General features: G+C 43.6%; 1 pseudogene; it reads right to left on the minus strand.

Moving 5' to 3' along the window:
- Window positions 1-3,687: 3,687 nt before the first annotated feature.
- LOC117703811 (H/ACA ribonucleoprotein complex subunit 3 pseudogene) lies at window positions 3,688-3,872 on the minus strand (annotated as a pseudogene).
- Window positions 3,873-21,091: the final 17,219 nt, after the last annotated feature.

Consider the following 21,091-nt stretch of genomic DNA (forward strand, 5'->3'; position numbering starts at 1 on the left):
CTGTGAGATAGTCATCTGATTCTGATTTGGGTACGTGGTGAATAAACTTTGCAAGAATACTGTGCAAAAAACATCTCTTTGTGAATGTTTACATCCATAGATAACACAATGGTTGGGTCATACAGTTCATGTGTTTTTAATTTGTAAAGAAACTACAGAATTTTGTTCCAACTTATTTTCCATTTCTAGCAGCCACACAATTCGAGCCATGTGTCGTTCTTGTCAGCACTTGATAGTGGCAGTTTATTTTTATTTATTTGTATCTTTTCGACATTCTAGCAGGTCCATCATGCTGTTGATATCTTCTGTTCCCCTCATGACAAATGCTGTTGACCACTGTGATGTACGGTGCATTTGCTGTTCATATCTCACGTGAATTCTTTATTCAAATTTCATGCACTTTTTCTTTTTTTATTGAGACAAGATTTTGCTGTGTAGCCTAGACTGGCCTGAAATCCACAATCCAGCTGTTCCTGTCTCCTGAGGCTAGGATTATAAGCTTAGACAAAACATCTGGTTTCATGTGTGTTTAAAATATGGAGTTGTTTATTCTCATATCACAGGTGTTCTGGCTATAAGAATTTTGTCAGATATGTAATTACAAATGTTTTCTCTGCTGTCTTCATTTTTTTGAAAAGGTCTTGGAAAGATTTTAATTTTGTCATTTCATCTATTTGTAGATGGGGTGCGTATTTTGCTGGGTCCCAATGAATTTTCTCTACTCTAATGGTGTGTGGTTTCTGCCTTTAATTTTAGGTCAGTAATTTGTTTCAAGTTTAGTCTTTGTATAAAGTAGTAAAGTTCACTTTTTAATGTGTATTTGATTTTTTTTTTTTTTTTTTTTTTGCCATGGCCATCCTGGAACTCACAGGATAGACCAGGTTGGCCTTGAAATGAGAGATCCCCCTGCTTCTCTGCCTTCCAATTGCTGGTATTGTGTAACATATTGAAAAAGAATTATTCTTTACTCATTGGTTAACATCAAAAACTTTGCCAAATTTCACTTGGTCATATTGTGGGGTACCTACCAGAGACAACTCAGACCTAGGTTTAAGTCAATAGAAAGTTTTTATTAGCTGGCTGGCAACTGCACTGGGTGTTCTGGATTCCAGTGTATCCACAAGCCTTTCTTAGAGTGAGTTTTTAATCACAAAAGCTATATCCTGGGTTGGGAAATTTCAGTTAAGAAGAATGCTTAGCGGGAAGTGGAACTATAGAAGACAAAAAGCAAGGTTAGAGACTTTCCTAGTACTGTGGGCTTTTTTTGGATCAGGATTTTGTTTTTGTTTTGGTAGGTGGTGCTGTCTACATGCTAAGTCTTATGGCCTGAATGCTACTTTCATCATGGTGTCAGTTGTGCTAAGGTCTGGGGGCTGTTACAAGTCACACCTATGCAGGCTTTTTCTGGGATCTTTATCCTGTATGTGAGTTTGTTAGTTTATTATGCCTTGACTATTGAGTATCATAACTTCATAGTAGGTTTTAAAACTATGAGACAAAGATCTCAAAATTTGTCCTATTTTCCAAAATTGTTTACATTGTTCCAGGTCCTTGACTTTGACAAATTGAAATATTTATATGTTTAAAAACTTCATTAGCATGGAAATTTAGGACTATAGTTGTCTTTGTAGAGAGTTCTTTAAAATGAATTCAATTTATTTGACAAATATTGATCTGAATTGTTGATTTCTATAAAAATGTTTGGCTGCAGTTTCATTAGAATGGTGGGAATATTTTTAAACCATGAATGAAATATATTCAATAATTACTAATCCATTCAGATTTCTCTTATTCTTGAATCTGTTTTGTTAGGTTTTATTTGTCAAAGACTGTTTTCATTTCATCAAACACTTTCATGCTGTCAATATATTGGTATAAAGGTTTGTTAAAATGCCTTTATTAGCTATTTAAAATTATTTCAGTCTTTATTTGCTCACTATTTGATTATCATAACTTCATAGTTGGCTTGATTTACTTTCTTTTCTCTCCTCTCCTCCCCTTCCTCCCCCTTCTGTTTTCCCCTCCTCTACCTCCTCCCCTTCCCTTCCTCCACCTCTTCCTCTTTTCCCAGCTCTCCCTCTTCCCTATCCCCTCCTCTATCTCCTACCCACTTGCTTCTTTCCCTCCTCCCCTTCCTCCTCATTCTACTTTGTCCCCCTCTCCTCCGTCTTCACCTTTTTACTCTTCCTCCTTTTCTGTTGGTACTGACAATGGAACCCAAGGCTTCAGACATCCTGGACAAATACCCAGTCACCATAACATCACCAGCCTCCTCCTATTTTCCCTGATCAATTTATCTAAAGGTTTACTGATTTTTTAATTAGGAACAACCAACCAAGAAAGACTGCCTTGGGTCTCACCGACTTCCACTTGTGCTTCTGTGTGCTGGCTTTCTGTGCCTTGATTGTTGAGCCCTTCCTTCCGCTGAGTCTGCAATCAGCTCTGCTCTCCCCCTAGCTTCCTAAGGTAGAAACTTAGATTGTCTAAGTTTGAAAAGCTTTTCTAGGGCTGGAGAGATGGCTTAGTGGTTAAGAGCACTGACTGCTCTTCCAGAGGTCCTGAGTTCAATTCCCAGAAACCACATGGTGGCTCACAACCATCTGTAATGGGATCTGATGCTCTCTTCTGGTGTGTCTGAAGACAGCTATGATGTACTCATATATAATAAATAAATAAATAAATAAATAAATAAATAAATAAATAAATCTTAAAAAAAAGAACGAAAAAAAAAGAAAAGCTTTTCTATTAAAATTGATTATATTTACCTGTGTAGACATGTATCTGCCCATAGAGTCCAGAAACAGGTCTTGGATCCACTGGAGATGGAGTTACAGGTATTTGTGAGCTGCCTCATGTGGGAGGAAAGTGGGCTACTGAACTATAGTTATGCCGTGCTATGTAAGTATTCTTAACAATATTCTAAGTGCTGAAACTGTCTTGGGTAAAGTGGTTTCTGGACTAGTCATACATTCCTATACAATATGTCCTTTGATCTGAAGGTTATAAGAACTGTCTGACCGCTTAACTGCCATATCTCTACTTCTGTAAACAATGCTTGCTTGCAGTAGAAGCCTGCAGATGACCACAAATGTCTTTCTGCATAGTCACAATTGTGATTTTGCCTTTAAAACCATCAACAAACTGGAGCTCTAGGATGTTTCCCACTACTCTGCCTGGGACAAACCCATGTCCAGTAAATAAAGACTCTTCATGACTTATTCAAGCAACTGGAAGTTTTTGTCTTCAGGTACCATGTGAAAGGTGCTGGAGTTTGAATTCTGGCCTTCATGATTGAGGAGCAATTACTTTTACCCATGGATACATCTCTCCAGTAGCCCAAACTTTTTTTTATTACTTGCATATAAATTATACATTGTCCAATGAATGCTATTTTAGTCAAATCTTACTTATGTGGTGGTTTTTTTTTTTATCACAAATGCTCTGTTTTCTAATTCCTCTTATCACTTCTTTTTCAAGTCATTCTATTTTTAATAACCTGGCAGTAAGTCAGAACATGAGAAAACAAGATTGTTGTTTTTATGAAGGATCCTGCCATTATAGACTCAATCACATAGTGAGATAGGATTCCAAACAGCATGGGTAGGTAGGCTTCAAGGCTCATGGATTGATGCATTCGGTTACTGATAATCGGCTTGGGGGTAGGCAGCATAAGAGATTAGAAAACCCTCAGAGAACAGGACTCGGTTGCTAGATCGTGAGTACTTTGAAGCATTTCTTAATAGTTATTTGTTGTCTTGAGTATTTGTTATTTGGGGAGAATGGAGCAGGGTGGGCAGAACAAGTCTGCTGTCAAATTTCTTCAGAGTATAGACTCGATAGCCTTTCTTGTTGACATAATACTAGAGAAACATGGCTGCCTCTTAGCAGAAAGATGCTAATATGTTTAAAACTACCCGCATTTGCCCCAAGTGTCATCATTTACCTTTTAATCCATAGGCTGCATAGACATGTGGTCATTAGTTGCTTCTTGGCATGTTTTTTTTTTTTTGTTTAGAATATAGCTAATAGACTATCGTTGAACTTAATAATAGCACAGTGACAGGTGGTGCCATGCCTGAGAGGTATACTAGGCTGGATCCATTGGCATGAATATAGTTATCATCTCAGAGGCGGAAGAGGGAATTATCTAGAGGTAGTATCTAAGAAATAATGGCTGGAACAAGTCCATAGTTGATGAGACACATTATTCTAATGTCTAAGAAACCCTCAAACCCCAATCAGGGTAATAAAATGAAAAGCACACTTAAGCATCTGCCAATAGAGCCACTGACCAATGAAAGCAAAGAGAATATATGTTTTATGTAACTGGAAAAGATAAACAAATTATCTTTGAAAAATAATAACACAGTCTGTAACCAGACTTTTGGCTACTTTATGGGTTCCTATTTCTGTCTCCCTTCTCAACCCATATGTATCCCTTCCAACCCTCAACACAAGGATGATCAATGATAATTTTGATGTTTGTCATCAGGATATCTCCAACCAATAACAGCAAACAGCTACCAGCAACAGCAAGAGCAGCAGCAGCTGCCACATCCCTTTTGGGGCCCTAGCATTCATATACCCTCTCAAGACACCCCAGAATTTCAACTATCATACACTTGCAGAAGCTATCTGCAGCTGGCAAAATCACACCCCTGCTAGAGCAAGAGGCAAATCATAGTTGGCTGCTGTGGACAATCTATGTTTTTAATGAAACTAAAATTCTCACTTCACCAGTCTCTTCAGCCAAAAGCAGGATACCAAAAGGAAACAGAATCATTTCTTTCCAGGTGGAAGAAGATCAAGCCAGACAAGACGTCCAGTCCTGGTTCTCTGTAGATTGAGAGAAAATTTCCAGAGCCCGGGACTTTCAGTTTCTTCTTTAATTTGCAGGTCTCAAGCTTGCAATCCATCACTGCCCCACCCACTTCCCTCAGGCCAGGAGATTATTAGCAGAGATTTGAGGTAGGGTGGAAGACAGGGCAGAACAGAAAGGAAGGGAACACACCCAGTGGGAGATGGAAAGGTCTTGAATTTGATAGAGGACACTCTAGGAAGAAGATTGCTCCTTGGGACCAAAAGATTTATTCAGCTGGGGATTTAACTGTGAATATGGAAGGTTACTGTAAGAAAGAAAAAGATTTTGGACTGCTAGGAAGAGGAAAGAAGTCTATTTTTTATTACTTTTGAGGGAGGGGTTGGGGGAATACATCTTGAACAGTGAGAAAGGAATTTTGTTAATTTTTAACTTAAGGGAGAGAGGTATGGAGAAAGGGCATGCTTAGTTCAGATATATTTCTTTTACATGTGGAGGTAGGGGGATCCTAGCCCCTGATGCCTCCTAGACTGCCAACCTGAGGTCTGGCACCTATAATTCTACTGGAATCCGGATACTACTAGTAGGATGTCCATCTGTTCCCATAGCAGCAAGGATCCCAGAGTTGAGTATAAGGATGGAAATAGAGAGGGTTGAAGGTGGGCTTGGCATGTGTGTCCTGATTACCCACTAGCTTAAGTCTAACAATCACTGTTCTCAGACCTGCTGCAGTCTTTCTTTAGAAAGTAAAGGTGCAACTGGATAGACACTCACTGCTTGTGAACCCTGGGTTATGTTCGTGTACTTCTTCCTCCTTAAGACAGAACAGTTGGCTCCACTCTATGGATGAATGCATGTCCAGGGAGGTGGGTTGATTTGATTAAGCCATACAGAAATACCGAGGCTCCTTTCACAGCGTATGTGGGAATCTATTGTGCTTCCCACCACACTGGCAGCACCCATAGCAGGCAAAGTGGATGCAGTGTAAATCCAGTGATGATTACCAAGACAGGCAAGCCCCAGCCCCTTCTCAAGAGGGTCAGTGGGCACTGAGGAAACAAAATGAGGCCCCTGCTGATGTCACAGTCAAGGCTGCTGTCCTGTTTGGTTCCCATGGAAGGCTGTCTGCTGCAGTTCTCTGTGCTTTTACAAAGCACTGAGTCTAACACCGCCTTCCCTGGTCTTTGTGAGGAGGAGCTGTGGGATCACTTGCAAGACACAAAAGAGGAAAAAACATCACAGAGCTGCCGAACCAGAGTGGGGGGGCTTTCCAAAAGCACAGCTTCACAGAAAGATACCTCGGACCTTGCACCAGCCAGGTGAACTCTTGGTCTGTTGGGGCTGAGCAGAATCTGACACCACTGTCAATCATGAGAGGTGCTGATTGGCTTCTGATAGGTGGTTCCATGAAGATACAAAGTAATGGGATGTCTTTGTTCAATTCCACACACTGTATACTGATCACCTGCTTCATGTTAGACACTGAAGGACATAAATACAAACAAAGCCTCTGCCCCTAGATTCATTCTTGTTGCTGTGACAAAATACCCCAACAAAAGGGTTCATTCAAGTTAAGGTTCTAAATTATAGTTCATCTCTGCAAGGAAGTCAAGGCAAGAGCCTGAAGCAGCTAATTGCATTATTGTCAGGAACAGAGAAGGGAAAGAATGCATTCACGGTGTGCTCAGCACCCTCTACATATATGCAGACAAGGACCCAAACCCAGGAAATGGTGCTGGCCAAAATAGGCAGACCTTTGCACTTCAAAAGATGCAATAAAGACAATCCTACACAGGCATGCACACAGGCCGACTTGATTTAGGTAATCTCTCATGTAGACTCTCTTGCCAGGTGATTCTATACTGTGTAACATTGACAAAACCAACCATCACAGCTCCTGAGGAACACATCTCTATACAGGATATAGTATAGCCTCTGATATATCTCTGCAAGGGTGACTACCCCAGAATACAGAGCGTAGTGTGGTATAGCCTGGAGCAGGGATCCAGGAAGGGCATCTCAGGGCTGAGACCTGAGAGCATCTTTAAAGGGAAAGTGTTTTTGGGTCTTGAAAGTCATCCAGGGAGGGAAGAACAAAGCTTAAAGAATGGTAGAGATGTTCAAACACTGGAATATGTGAATTCATGAGAGTAGAACACATTGGACAATGTGGCCAGCTATATCTATGGGCTGCTGGATTGGAGCCTTAAATACCACCAAGGAGCTTGAGTTCTATTACACAGACAATGGGAAGGCAGACTAAAGATTTACGGAAATGGAGGAGGAGGACTCACTCATCAGGAACCTGGGTGATGGCCAGGACTAGGGCATTCAGAGTGAGGGAGGGAATCAGGAGACCACTGCACACAACCAGACTTGAGAAGATGGAGCCCAGGACCAGGCCTGCAACATGAGGCTGGAAAGAAAACAGTGCTCTGGCCATCTGTGGCCATGAGAGCCACACTGAAGGGCTGATTCCTCAGCTCTCCATTCCACTGACCCCTTCAGCTACAGACACAGGCTGGTCATCTTGACCCCAAGCAGAATTAACTGAAATGAACAAAATTACAGTCCTTGACTTCCATGGCTAAGTAGCTTCAGAAATGCATAGATGTGAGCTGTGGGTGGACTTGGTGGCGGGTTGTGCCCACGCTGAGTGATTCATTTAGTAAGATACTCATCACCGGAAGTTCTCCGGTGAAAAGGATGGTGGACGTTTGAGAAGTACTTGAGCATTTCGGAGTTGGTAATAAACAAAACTAGATCAATGCTGAGGAAGTCCCCAAATCTAACAGTCTGTGATTCAGGCATCCAGACAGATGGTCAAAATCACTGTGTCCTCAGCGGGCTCTTGCAGGCTCAAGGCAGGAAGCTCTAGTTCAAGGCAGAGGTGCACTCTGCTCTAATGTGGTGTGCATGGTTCACTGCATAGCAGGAGCTGTCAAAGGGAGCCAGTGTTGTGGTGACTCATATTGTCTCACAGAACATCTTTTTGAGCTGCAGCCACTCAAGGATGAGATCTGAAGTCATGCCCCAGAAGGAGAGAGGACAGTGCCAGCTCCCTTGGTGCCACTTTTGACACAGTCCTGCCTCTGTCAGCATCCTCCTTGAGTCATCCTTTTCTAAAATGAGAAAGGCAGTCCCAGTAGGGTCTGAAAAGTTTGGAGTATCCTCAGCTTTATGTGGGTCATGGCTCTTCCTCTGGATATACTGGGAGACACCCCTACCTGTACACAAAGGATGTGGGAAGAACATGAAGACCTTTGAGTAAAAACCAATGCCGTTATCTCTCAAGTGCTAGAGGCCTAACTGCCTCAAGGGGCTATAATTTGTGGTGCCTACAATGTAACTAAAGACAGAACAGAAACATCCTTATTTGTTTAGGTTATTCTCAAAGCTCTGCTGCTAGTATTTTAGTCCCCACCGGGAGTCAATAGGTACATAACCCTCTCTTGATTTCTGAGAGCAGTGGGCAGCTTGGCCTCTGTCTCCGTCTTGGCCTCAGCTGGTGTTAGCAGTCAGTGCCATGTGACAGAAAAGATCAGGAAAAGGTTCCAGGCCCCTGCCAAGGCCACTCACCTTGCTTCCTCCTGTGGTTCTTTTCCTAGGGCTCTGGTTTCTATCAACCCTGGAATATTTGTTCTCCACTCACGCCAGCCCCTCCTAATCTCTGATACGTGGCTTCTGTCAAAGTTCAAATGGCCAGTTACTAAGAGATTTCCCAGTTCAATAATTCCGTGACCTGAGGGGAGGGCACCTTTCTGCCTTATTCAACCTAGAACTTCACACCTTGGTCCTTTCTTAAACCAAGCCCCCAGTCTCACCCCTACTCCATACCCTGGAGCTCTTGCATCTCCTTCTAAGTTTATTGGAATGCTCAGTACCTGTTCCTTTTCCTGGTGATGTCATAAAATAACCTGAGAAATTCACTTTAAGAGAGAAAGGGGCTATTATAGCTTCCAGTTCAAGGGTTCAGTCCATCATTACAGGGAAGTCAAGGCAACAGGAACTTGAAGCAGCTGGCCTCATCACCTCTGAAGTCAGCAAAGCAGAGAGCAGAGAACAGTGTTGTGCTGCCTCTCAGCCCTGCTCCCTCCACTTACACAGTCCAGGATCTCCTTCCAGAAAACAGCTGGCCTTATGGGGGTCAGATCTTCCTACCTTAATTAATGTTGTCAAGATAATCTCCCATAAGCATGCCCAGACCACCTTAATTAATGCTGTCAAGATAATCTCCCATGGGCGTGCCCAGATACCCATCTCTCAGGTGAGTCTAGACTCTGTTAAGTTGACAACTAGCATTAACCATCTCATGACATCCTTTCCTAATCCTCAATTGCCATGAAGCAAGCTGTCCTTGAGGAGAACATGGCATGTCTATGAGCTGGTGAGACCTCTCTTTATGTATTGCAGTGGCTGACAAATGTCCCATGACAATGTCATTAGCTCCTCCAGATCAAAGCTAGCATCTCATCTGAACTGTTATTTCCAATTCCAGTTCCAGAAAGGATATCTAAAGTATAATGGGTGCTCTATCAAACATAATAGGAATATATATTGTCAGGTCTTAACTCCCTACAGTATAGGTGTGGCCCAGTCCCACTGCAAATTGGAATAGCCAGTCTATTAAGACTATGTATTGGCTGTGGGCAGCTCCCTCCAAAGCTGAGAGAGGTTTCTACTATGGGCATGAACACTCTGCACCATTAATTCTCAGACATAGAGTTTAGAGTTTATTTAAAAATCCTATCAGGATGAGTGTTGCCATGAGTAATCTTGTCAACTTAATTGTTAACCTGGCTTTGATCCAGTCAATGAAAAATCCCATATGGGTTCATAATATAATGGCATTACTGGGGGTTGGCAAATGCCAAGGGATGGGACCTAGTTGGAAGAAGTAGGTTACTGGGGGCCATCTTTGAGGCCTAGGTCTCTTCCTGCCCCTTTCTTGTATCCCCCCCCTTTTTTTTTACTTCTTGTCCAGTATAATCTGACCTGGCTTGCTCTATTATGCTCTCCCTGCTACAATGAGACAACACCTCTAAAGCTATGAGCCCAAGGAAATCTTTCTTCCTCTACATTGTCAGATATTTGGTCATGGGAAAGAGAAAAGTAACTAATGCAACATCCTTTAGATTTATAAAAAATTTATTCTCCCCCTCCCACATGTTATGAAAAATCCATTTAAAGGCCATAAACACTTGAGGGAGACAGCAGAAAAGCCTCTGTAAATACCTTCAAGCACGCACTAGCTCGGCATCATGTTCAACCCGAATGTTCTGGCCTTTGGCCTCTAAAGACAAAACAAACGTACTAATGAAAACGGAAACAGACTGTCAATCATCTGCACCTCAAGAATTTGTGCAAGTCTTTGAAAAGCTAATTAGCTAATTTTTATTGGTCTAATCAAATGCTTTCTTCCTAAGTACAGTAGCATTATTGGTCACAACAAAACACTTGAAGAGGCCAATGGTGCCGAGAGTTGACATTTCTCCAGGCATTAAAAATGGATAATGATCGCAAATCAGAAGAGAGGAGAATGTGCCTGCATTGAGCAAAGGTTAAAGCCAAGCAATTCCATTGGCCACAGAAAACTACAGAAAGTTAAGAGTGTCTGGAATAGCTCCATGGCCATCAGCCTGCAAATCTGAGTGCCTATCCTCCAATCTGCTTTGTTTCTTCTTGGATCTGGAGCAGGGAGCTTCCAGCAAGCCTAAGGGAGTCCCAGTGTGGAGTCTTCCCTGGCTGCAGGTGCTTGGCACAGGTGGAAACATCAGGAGCACTGGTGACCTTGCTGAAGGTCACCAGCTCAGCTCTAAGATTACTGTGTTGCCCAAGATTGTCCAAGTTTAAAGTGTGTCATTAGCCAGAGGCCAGTATCATCACATGAGGCTTCATCACCACGGTTTGCATTTTTTTCAGGGCTTTGCTTATCAGTAGAGAGGGAGAGAGTGAGGTTTTCAGGACCAAGTCCTCCTCATTACTCCTGACAGGCAGAGGTGGCTGTGGAGCTCCCAGCTTCTTGAAAGAAACTAAGCCCACATAGAAACAAGGGATCAAGTTTTTGGATTCTTTTCCACTAATGAGACAAGTTCTGGTTGCTTCAACTGCCAATTTCTACCAATGGAATTGGACTCACCACACACAGTTCATCTAAGCCAGCCACTCAGATTGTATGTCCATGAAACCACGGCCAACATTAGGAGTTTGTTTGTTTGTTTAATTTTCGAACGTGAAGCTATTCCCACCTTTCTTGGAAGGAAATGGAGGTCCAAGAATGGCAAGGGCCATTGAGGTATCTCCACGTAGCTGTCTGAATGCTCTTGAGGGAAAGGAAACAGTAGGTCCACAGGATTCACTGCATAGATTTCAGCATGATGCCGGGAGCAGGAACCTTTCTCCATGTGTTTCTGTCCATATGCTGGACACATGGCAGACTCAAACTATTGAATTGGTAACATTGGAGGGAAAAAAAAGTATGCCCCTCATATCTTGTTGGAAATTCCTAAAAGGAGCAGGCAAAACAAATGTTGGGCTGGTAGGGCTTTGTGGTCCATCTCAGCAAACTTTCAAATAACCAAGATGTATCACTAGTAGTCATCACTGTCTGGGACATTAAGACAAAGGTTTGTACCTCTCACCAGCAGAGTGATTCTCCTGACTTCCTCACTGTTGTAGGGTTGTGTAGGAGAGGAAAAGTACAGAATGTAAAGTCCAGGAATTGCTCATATTCAGGGAGTCCTTGATCTTCCCTGGAAGATACAGGTCAAAGGTGGGAGCAGGGCTGAGGATGTAAGTCAAGTTAGGAACCCTTGCTTAGAATGTGCACAAACTCTGGTTTCAACCCCTCACGCTACAAAAGTCTGGTGTGGTTGTTGTTGCATACCCAACACTTAGGAGGTACATAAAGAAAGATCAGAAGTTCAAGATCGTCCTTGGCAACATAATTAAGTCAAAGACCATCTTTGGAGATGTGGGGCTACATATCCAAACATCCAAAAGAAACAAGACAAAGACTGGAAGGCATGACTAGGGTGTGGGTGAGGTGGTGCTGTGGAGGAAGACGGAGTTTGTGCTTTTTTACAGTGCTGGGCTCGTAGAGCAGACCAAGTAGTTAGAATTTGGGTGTGATGGCTCTCAGAGGGCTTAGAGTTACGGGCCAAAGTTAGGGCACATTTATGTGTCTACTCAACCCTTATTCAGTAGACATCTCTCATGCACCAGAGCAATGCTGGACAAAGAATTTTGTGTTGAATAGGACAGAGACTGTCTGACCTTGACTTAGTCATGCCTCTATTGCTGCAATAGAATCATGACCAAGGCAGCTGTTATTAATGAAAGTATTTAATTAAGGGCTTGCTTAGAGTTTCAGAGGGTTAGTCCAGGATCATCATGGCAGGAAGCAGACAGATATGGTGCTGGAGCAGTAGGTGGGAGCTTTACATCCCGATGAGCAGGCAGAGAGACAGACACTGGGCTGGTATGGACTTTGAAAACTTCAAGGCCCGTTCCCAGTGACACACCACCTCCCCAAAGACTACGTCAATAATCCTTCTCAAACAGTTCCAGTTCCTGGTGACATTCAAATATATGAGGCTATGGGGGGGGGGGCACTCTCATGGAAAACACCATGCCTTGTGAAATTTACAGCCTGGGGCAGGGTTTGGAAAATAAAGAGCTAATTCTTAAAAGAAAACGTTGCTTTAAGTTATACTTATAATCATATTATTTTGTTGTGTTTAAATATTAAATCATCATTCAGTTCCTCACCTTATAGGTAGCTCCATACATCTAGAAAATAAAGCAGGAGGGTCAGGAAGTCAAAGCCAGCATTAGCTACATAGCATGTTTGAAGTGTGCGTGGACTATGAAGGAACCTGTTTCAAACATGAAAACAAGGAAGAAACAAAAGAATCAAGCAAAGGATTTGAAGAGATAGTTCTCCAGAGCAGCTGCACAAGTAAGCAAGAAGCACAGAGGAAGACCCTCGAAGTCTCACTTATTAAGCCCAGGAGAATCAAGGCTGCAATAGGGAGCACCTCCCACCCCACCCCCACCCCTTGGGAGGGCTCAATAAAGCTAACGATCATATATATGCATGACCAGGAAGATGAGGGTCTCTGGAGGGAAGCAGAGGAAGCTGCATCATTGTAACAGCTATCTTCTTGGGTCAAGGACAAGAGTGACAGCTGTCTAAGGCTGACCGGGCGGGCAGCTGATGGCTAGACATCTTTGAAAGTTTCTTTTATGAGAGTGATGATGCCATTGTGTGGTGCCCTTGAGACCCAGTCACTGGTTTGGAAGTCTTTTGTGGTAGCTCTCAGCAGTCACACAGGTATGAAACCCCCTCATCCTAGGCTCCTAGCTTGCATCGCTAGTTACTTTATCTTGATGCTGATAACTTTCACAGTTACGATAAATAAAGCCAGATAATACCAAGTGTTTAGAGGAATGTGGAGAAGTTGGAACCCTGATACCCACTGGTAGGATTTCCCAAAACACTAAACACAGAGATTCTATATGCACCTTCATGGCCACAGCAGTTCCAACTCTTAGTTATAGAACAGGAGAATGGAAGACATGTTCATAGCTATGGGTGTTCACCACAGCACTGCTCATAATAGCCCAGATAGAAAAGGCCACCCGCTGCTCAGTGGTTGGACAATGCATATTCTATTCTGACAGTGAAATAGTGTTTGACGATCAAAAGGAAAGAATTCCTCTGAATCTGCTGATATCTACTTCCTCTGAATCTGCTGATATCTACTTCCTCTGAATCTGCTGATATCTACCACAAGGCAGAAAAACATTGAAGATATTATGCTGAAGAAAAAAAATTTACTCACATAAGACAATATCGTCTGATTTCATTTGTACAAAATGACCAGAATAGGTAAGTCATACAGATAGAAAGTTAGAGACAACCTGCTCAGGGGAACTTGAGGGGGCACCAATGAGGGGACACTGATGATAACCAAACAACAATAAGTGTTACTAACTGTGGTGAGAGGAGCCAACATTTTTAATAATTAGGCATGGTTATGACCGTATGACTTCAAATATACTATGAGACACTGAAGTGTGTTCTTCAAATATGCAAACTACAATGTTAATTTTATCTCAATAAAGCTGCTTTTAAAAGAAAAAGTAAAATGCATGCCCAGAAAGCTTGAGAAAACACAGCCATGTATCCTGAAGCATCAGCTGTGCCAAGGCAACTGTTTACTAGTCCTGGGCACTCAGAGTCATTGTCACCAATGTTTTCTATGAATACTCTGCAAGTACCAGTGTTAGAAAGGTGTCCTGCTCCTCTTCAGCCATAAAAGCCACCTTGAGGCATTGCCGGTGGTTAGTGTTGGATAACCATGTACATGTCAATCAAACAGGAGCCTGTTCAGTAGCTGCCAGTGGCTGGGAGGGAATGAAACACTTTTATGATTTGTTTATTGTTGTAGTTAACAGCCAGTGTGCACAGATATGTGTTCACAGAATATGCATGATACACTGTCAAATCCTCCCCCTCCAGAGTTGGAACAAATATAGACCTTAGACCTTTCTCGGCACATCTGGGATGCCCTGCTTTTTTTTTCCTATGCACAAACCTTCTGCATAAGATACATTGACATCCTTTGGTGTTTGTTCAAAACATGCATGGATATATATATATATATATATATATATATATATATATATATATATATATATATGTTAATGTTGGCATCCGGGGGGGGATGAATTGTTCAAATGTCACCCTAAAAGTGTGTATGTGAGTGTGTTCATCTTTCATATACACATGCATAATTATTGTAGAGAAATATCAGGCTTGAGTTGGGAAACATGAATCAAGAGTTACAGAGCCAGAGGGCTGGTAAGCTTCATAACAAAAAAGTGAATTTCTGTTAGGATGACTGAGAGTTGGCACAGGACAACGCAGTAAGCACTTGGACCTCGGTGGATCAGGATAAGGCATCACGGGTGGAATGGGGCCAGGCAAAAGTATTCACAGAGGAATAAATGTTTAAAATGGTAAACTGTCTCCCTCAGTCCCTTCGGCTCCAAGTGACTCTCCTTTGACAGGCCCTGGAGGCAGCTCTGGGCCTTTTTGCTTTCTGCCCAAGGATTTCCAGGCATCTCCAGGTAGAGAGAATCAGGGCCATAAAGAGCCTTAAAATAAGTGGTTCTCAATCTGTTAGTTGTGACCCCTCTGACACACCTCTATCTCCAAAAATATTTACATTATGATTCATAACAGTAGTAAAACTACAATGAAGTAGCACTGGAATAATTTTATGGTTGAGGGTCACCACAACATGAGGAACTGTATTAAAGGAATTAGGGAGGTTGAGAATCCGTAGGAAGGTTGAGAATCACCGCTTTAAATCATGCTGCCCAGAGCTGGGACTGAATGAACTCTCCCGTTCTAGACTGTGAGCAGCTCTCAACCCAGGTCTGAATACTGACTCTCTCATATTTTTAAAAATAATCAGTTACATTACATCTCAAATTCTGCCCTCCCCCAGTCCCATCATAGAGTCCCTCCCTCCATCATCTCTCCCACTCACCTCTGGGAGGGTGGACCCCCACTGCATATTCTCCCCACCCCGACACATCAAGTCTCTGTAGGATTAGGCACATCTTCTCCCACTAAGGCAGGACAAGACGGCTAGCTCTCTGCTACATACGTGCTGGGGGCCTTGGTCTAGCCTGTGTATACTCTTTGGTTGGTACTTAGTCTCTGAGAGCTGCCAGGGGTCCAGGTCAGTTGGCACTGTTGGTCTTTCTGTGGGATATCTATCCCATTCTGGGCCTTCTCTTCTTCAATAGGTCTTTCTCATATTTTATTCCTTGTGGTTGAATGAAAAGAAACTGACTTGATTAACTGAACCCTGGGCCCCTGACAAACACTCTGGGTAGGAATGAGAAATCACACAATCACACAGTCTCCAACAGTCCTTAAGTTGGAGGATGAGGAGGGTACTGATACCCTCATCCTAGTATGACCACATTCCAATCTGTACACCACTCTTGGCCTAGTATGAACTTCGTTTCTTTATACAGTGAAGAAGTTCCCTCAAAGGAGACTGAGCATCTCCCACATGATATTCTGTGTTCATTAGCATATTCATTTAAAGGTGGAAATACTTGCAGGAACTGAGAAACGGGATGAGGTTTCACTAAGGTAAGGGAGTTGGGGGGTTAGAGTCCTCCATACTAGTTAAGTGGCATTCTGTGCTCCAGTCCCTGGCTCAGCATTCAGCTCACAATAGGTGCAGCAGAGTGCACTGGTGAGTCTGCACTCTAGAGATAGCCTGGTGTTGAGTACCTGTTTCAGAAATCTTCAGCAGTGACAAGCCCCCAGGATTCTAACATTGGGACACTGTCACTCATGCACGTGCAAAAAGATGATGGGCACTTGCATGATGTACAGGAAGGAGAGGCTCCCTGCACACCGACTCTGGGCCACACTCACCACTCAGGAAGTATGAGCTCAACCTGCTTTTCCTTCCATAACATAGAGATAACAGTTCCTGTAATTGGACGATGCCGCAATGAGATGCTGAGTAGAGGAAAATAGCCATTCCCTCTCCTCTCCTCCCTCCTCATCTTTCTCTATGTAGGTTAAAGTTCTCTTTGGAATATGACATGACATGGCATGTGTGTGTGTGTGTGTGGGGGTGTTATCTCATCCAGTCCTTCTCTATGTTGGAGGCAAGTGCTTTTTCACACCTATGCAGCTGATAAGGAAGCAGACCAGGGGGTGCCAGGCATCTTGACACAGGCAACAGACAGAACTGGGTCTTGACACAAGCCAAAGATCCTGTCGATGGCATGCCCTCTTCTGCCCTGCACTGTGCTCCACCACCCACCCATTAGCCTTGCAGCTATGGTACTAAAAGCCATCCTCTCCCCATTTGACACCTCCCAGAATTGTGTACCTCATATATTACATGTCCCTTACAGAGGTGACATCAGTGTGCTTGTTATAAAAGAAGCAGAGGGCAGGCGAGTATACATCATTGAACAGGAAGGACAGCTGGCTTCAGCTCCTCACGTGCTCACATGTCCTACCACTCCATCTGCCTCAGAGGTTCTGGGACAGCCTTCCAGCCTTTTTGCTAAACATTTGCATACATGCTCACATACATGTATGTTTTAATATGAGCACTTCCTTGCATACATGCGTGCCGTTCTAAAATCTGGCCTCAATGTTGTGTCTTAAAGAACTTACTTTTAAAGTACTAAGAGTGAAGATTAAGTTCAATTTTGCCAATGTCCCAGTAATGGAGGTGAATGCTGCTCCTAGCCTACGAGTCTGGAGCAATGTTGCAATGCCCACTTTCTAGACATGCATTTTTGTGGTCCTGTGTGTGGGTTTCTGCACATCACTCCATTAACGCCGAAGAAAATGAGGCAAGGGAAGGTGTGTATACAACTGTTCTCTGAGGTCTCTTAATGACTTAGCTGGGACAAGAATGAGTATCCAGAATCTTCCACGAAGGCTCGATTCTTTGGAGCACAAAGGAGAAAATTCTAAGATTTTTATATAGGGGCAATTCTCACGGTCGCATGAGCCTTTGGCCTTTCATCTGAAGCATCCTGCATCCCACGTGCAGCCAGGGAGAGCTCCTGGGACTTGCTCTGCCTCTGCTGCAACCTGCTTACATTCTCATTGTCTTCTTTGTAAAAGAATGATTCTCAACCTATGGGCTGTGACTTCTTTGGAGAGCAAGTGATGCTTTCACAGGAGTTCCCTAAGACCATCAGATAACACAGATATTTACATTTCGATTTATAACAGTAGCAAAATTACAACTATGAAGTAGCAATAAAAATAATTTTATGGTTGAGGGTCACCACAACCCGAGGAACTGTATTAAAGGGTTGTAGCATTAAGAAGGTTGACGGTCATTGCTCTAGAGCCTCTTAGCTATGTCTAGGAGGCTTTATGGCATGTCCTCACCCTGCCATGGTGCTCCAAAGACTCCTCAATTGCTTGGAGGTAGATAAAGCACACTCTCCCTCTTCCGACTAACACCCTTGCTTTCCCCTGCTTTGCCCATTCCAACCGCCTACCCGGACCCCTGCACAATCGTTGTCCTGACCAAGGAAATAGACAATGTGATGGTCACAGAAGGAGCATCTCCCTGTAATTTTGTACTGAGAGGATCAATTCCTTGCCCCCACATCACAGGCTCATCCTGCCTGCTGCTGGGCAGATCTGCCATCACCAACCCAGATAGAGCCATCCAAGGACCTGCTGCTTGAGTGCTCAGTGTCTCAGCAGCCTCCACATTTGAGTTTAGACTCCCCAGTAATAGATTCCTGCCCCTGAGCTATTATTATCCCCATTGTACAACTGAACAATGGAAATTGGAGTTGGAGGGATGAGCAATGCGCCCACAGACCCAGAGCTCCAGCCTGCAAGCTCTGCCTCTGAGCTTGGGTCCTCCCTGCTAGAGCCACAAGCAAAGTGCAGTGCAGGGTCCTCTTCTGGCTTGTCCTGTCCTCCTCTGCAGTGTTCTGGGGAAAGTTTCTCCTTCAGAGCCGAGCCCATGAGAACCTGTTCACACACAGTTCCCAGGAAGGGACCACCATTGACCTCATAGAAGGGTCTGTGCAAATAAAGCAGATTGAACACTCTGGAACTGGGATATTTTTGCTTTGGAGGCAGGTGGTTGAGGCAGAGTAATCCCTAAAATAGAGGAATGTGTAAAACACCCGCTTCAGATTCTTTCTGCAGGAAGTGAGAGACTGGCTCACCTCTGCAGCCCCAGCCACCAGGCCTAACTAGGTCTTCCTTGGGAACTCGGAGTAAGAGTGCTTCATCCCCCATGAGGGTCCTAAATTTTAAGTCATGAGAGGATTCCTCCAAATTCCAGAAGGGACTACACTCCAGCGTCTTGCTCACATAAGAAACAACAGTCACAAAGCCAGGGCAGCATAGCCACGGTGGGAGGTGGGGGGGACTCCAAAACCGCAAATTGAAGAACAAAATCCTAAGGGGATTTAGCTGAGATGTTGGCCACATCTAAACATTGTCATTACTGAAAATCTGCTGGATAGGAGATGTCAGTGCCAAAAGGTGGACAGCTCCAGCTGGTGAATTTGTCTATAGAGGGACTGCCCTGGTCGCTTAACAAATTTGTGATGCTTAACTAAGACTCTGATGTCCCACAAAGGAGCCTGGGAGTGACATGCTCTGGGTGGTGGTGTATAGTACGCTGCTTTGGACAAGCCAGCTCAGGAAGACATTATAAGACCAATTGGGGCAACTGGGGAATAGTCTGGGAGTTAGGTGCCTAGAGTGTCCCAGTATGACAGAAAAGTGGAGACTGTTGGCTAGAAGAAAAAAACGAATTATACAACATTATGTACAGAGTGATCTCATTTGGGTGAAATGAAAATGGAATGAGCCATGCCAAGATGTTAAAAGTGGAAGTCTCTGGAAGGCAGGGCTGAGAGAACCTTCCTTTTTATCACTGCCTGCCTGTGTCTTCCATTTTCTCCCAATTCACATGCAGAGCTCCAGGAACAATGCAAGACTGTTTAAAAATTAAAAAGCCCATTCGTTTGGGCAATGTCAGTAAGTGAACGTGGCAGAACAAGGTTAGCAACCCAAGGCGAGCATTCCCACAGGCTAGTCAGAAAGCAGCCAGGCAGGAGAGGAGACTGGGGAAGAGGATCCACAAACAAGGGGATGGAAATGATCAGCATGCTTGAAAACACTCAGCCTCATTAGTAGTCAATGAAATGCAAAGTAGAAAAAAACAAACCTGCACTGAACAGAGGAGAACCTAGGTCTGAACTGAGGTGCGAAAAGCTATCGTGGGTGTGTGCACTCCCTCGATTGTGGAGATTATTAGACTTTACAAGATGTCTATACAACTCAATTCTATTTCTGGGCTTCTTTCTGAAAAGAGAAAGAGAGAGAGAGAGAGAGAGAGAGAGAGAGAGAGAGAGAGAGAGAGAGAGAAACATCAAAACACAACCCAGAATGAAGCAAAAAAAAATTTCTCTATCTGGTGGAAAATATGAAGTGTATTACATCAGTTATCATTCTGAAAGGCCATGACTTCTCATTGCATCCAGCACCTGAGAGACACTCACTTGCCAACCCTTAGACTGACATCTCACAGAAGTTGAGATGAATATGGTCTGATCTTGTTTGAGCACTGAGAAATGTTGTCAACAGTATGAGCCCAACTGGGGGAGAATAAATGCGCAGGGAGAACTATGGAGAAAGGACAATGAAGAAATCCAGGGATGTCTGCAGCATTCTGCTAAGGTGCTGGGATGACAAGTAGATGCGGCCCTTGATGTTTTCATAAATCCAGATGTTGATGGAAGTCTATTAGGGAAGTGGAACAAACAACTGCAGGAATCTAAGATGGACGAAGCCAGGGCAAATGTCAGCCACCATCTGCTGGTCAATTTCACAGGCACTCAAGAACTATCCCCCAGGAAAAAATCAGAAGCAAAGGGAAGAGAGGCTAGTTTACTAGCAGGACCTAGGCTGGAATAGTTGACTATAGCAGAGGCCTGGTGTCGCAGACAATTATTGTCAGCTTGACAGAATTTAGAGTGACTGAGGGTGTCTGTGAGAATATCTCCAGGGAGGTTTAACTGAGGAAAGAAATACTATCGTGAATGTGGGTAGCAACATCCCATGGGGTCTGGTCTCAGACTGAATAAAGGGGGAAGTGAGAAAGAGAACTGAGAACCTGAATCCCACACTCTGCTTCCTGGCTGTGACCACAACGTGACCAGCTGTCCCATGCTCCTGACTCCACAGAGCTACTCTTGCCAACACGCTTCCCCCACCTAATGGACTGAACGTTCACACTGTGAGCCCAAATAAGTTTTTTCATCCTTGGGTTACTTTTCTTAGATACTTTGTCACAGCATCACTGGGCAAAGGGCCTTAGGGAGGTGGAGATAACTCCTAGCTGTCTGACTGCAGCCAGACCCTGCCAAAATACAAGCCATCCAGGGAGATGGGTGCTAAGGGGACTCTCCTATCTCTCAGCAGCCTGGGCTTCCACAGAAGCAAGATAATTCAGAAGGTGGCCTGAATGACTAGGCTGTGTAACACTGTACAGTGCTGTCCCCAAGATCCTCCCTAGTCCTGTCTCCCCAGTATCCTCCAGTTCTGCCACTTTCTGCTTGCATGGCTTTGGGCAAGGGGTTTCAACTGAGCTATGTTGTTTGTACATAACAGAGGTTAGGCACCATGCTTATTCCCCAGGGGTTTTATGACAAATTACAACCATA

This window comes from Arvicanthis niloticus, chromosome 1 (assembly GCF_011762505.2).
Source record: "Arvicanthis niloticus isolate mArvNil1 chromosome 1, mArvNil1.pat.X, whole genome shotgun sequence".
Lineage (NCBI taxonomy): Eukaryota > Metazoa > Chordata > Mammalia > Rodentia > Muridae > Arvicanthis > Arvicanthis niloticus.